The 1,993-nt window shown below is 33.9% G+C and overlaps 1 non-coding gene across 1 annotated transcript; it reads left to right on the plus strand.

Moving 5' to 3' along the window:
* Positions 1–801: 801 nt before the first annotated feature.
* Positions 802–992, plus strand: LOC125996969 (U2 spliceosomal RNA). The gene has a single exon (XR_007491614.1). It is a non-coding gene; the product is annotated as a U2 spliceosomal RNA (small nuclear RNA).
* The last annotated feature ends 1,001 nt before the right edge of the window (positions 993–1,993 follow it).

A 1,993-nucleotide genomic window follows, 5' to 3' on the forward strand; every position in this document is an offset into this window, starting at 1 on the left:
ATAATAAATACCCAGATTAGTGTTTAAAACAAAAGACTAATGTGGTTGACACATAAAAACTTTTTTATAAATTCAACACTGTAGTAATAGCTCAGTAGGAAGGGTGCTCGCTTTGCATGCAATCAATCCAGGCTCAATCCCTGGCACCTATAAGGTTTACTGAATCTGCCAAAAATGATTCCTGATTGCAGAAGCAGCGTAAGCCCTGTGGATCCCCCAAAATGTAATGAGCGAGTATAATTTAAGGCCAAAATATAAATCACAAGTTCACCAAATTGAAAATTACAAAAGTATTAAAGCTATGTTAAAAGAATAAATGGAGGACTACGCTATGTTCGAGAACTAGAAGGCTCAGTAATTTGGAACTAACAATGCTGATCAAATAATTCTAATTAATTGCAAGCAGAATTATGAGTATATATTAAGATTGGCAAGTGAAATCTAACATTTATATGGAAGTATCAAAGCCATAATCAACAAAATATTTCTGAACAAGAAGAAAGCTGTAGAATTTATACTTTAGATATTAAAATTTATTTTAAATCCATATTAACTAGAACAGAATAAATTGCTGTGAAAGCAGAAGAATAGAATTGGAGAGAGAGTTTAGCAGATAAGGTACTTCTTTGCATTCGGCCAGAACCAAGTTAGATTCTTACACCAAATGGTCCCATCAGCACATATGGTTCCTGAGTACAAAGTAAATAATAAGCTCAGAAAACAACCAGTCATGGCTCTAAAACAAAACAAAAATAATTAAAAATAAAAACAAAAAAACAAAAAAAAGAAAGTCAACTATAAATCGCTTCTTGGCCTTTTGGCCAAGATCAAGTGTAGTATATGCTCTTATCAGTTTAATATCTGATATGTCCTCTATCCGACGACAATATATTAAATGGATTTTTGGCACTAGGAACTGGAATAAGAGCTTGCTCCGTCCATCCCATGCATTGACCTGGTATTGCAGTACCTCCAGGAACGGTGCACCAAAAGAAAAAAAATCAACTATAAAAGAACTTTACAATAAAAATAAAAATAACATGATTCCTCAATAAATTTTAATTATCAAAGAAAATAAAGAATAGAGCGTAGAAATTGACCAATACATCTCTAGTCAATGAATTTCAGTATATACACCAAGACAATTCAATGGCAAAAGGAAAACATTTTCAACTAATAGTACTGAAATGATTAGATGAGCCTTCTGGCAAACAAATTTTGTCAAATATTTTGCCAAAAATTTTGCCTAATAACTATTAAAAAAAAAACTCCAGATGAAACATAGACCTAAATATAAATGCTAACTAAATATAAGTGCAAAAAATATGGTGTACATCTGAATGCTGGTTACTGGATGACACAATAGTTCAGATCCAATGGAATGCTCTTTTGCATGTATGCCATATTTTAATGAAAATATTGTGTCTGGTACATGAGAGTTTCTCCTCAGACCTTACTGTATGTCATTATCATTAAGCAATCCCTTCATCTTCAGAAGTACTGCGCTACTCTACTTCTTTTTTTATTTTTTTGTTTTCTTTTTTGATTTTAGAGGACCACACCCAGTGAAGCTCAGTCAGGCCTTACTCCTGACTCTGTGCTCAGGGATCCCTTTTGACAGTGCCAGAGATAGAAACAAGGTTAGCTACATGCAAGGCAAGAATTGTATCTCCTGTACTCTGCCCCAAATTCAGTAGCTAGTCTACTATAATAAAAATACCACAAATTAGATGGTTCAGAAATCACAGATTTTATTTTTACACCTCTGGAAAGTGAGAGTCCAAGATCAGGGTGACAGTGTGGCCAGGTTCTAAAAAGGGTTTTAAGTTTCATGCTATTGCTGCTTTGGTGTCTTCATAGGTTTCCTGATACCTTTGAGAAGGCACTAATCTTGTTCATAAGGACTCCACCCACATCACAGTCTCAGGATCCCATTTTCTCATACCATTCCCTTGATTATTTCATTTTCATCATTTAGGAAATTTAGGGAACT

The sequence above is a fragment of the Suncus etruscus genome, chromosome 18 (genome assembly GCF_024139225.1).
Source record: "Suncus etruscus isolate mSunEtr1 chromosome 18, mSunEtr1.pri.cur, whole genome shotgun sequence".
In the NCBI taxonomy this organism is placed as follows: Eukaryota; Metazoa; Chordata; class Mammalia; order Eulipotyphla; family Soricidae; genus Suncus; species Suncus etruscus.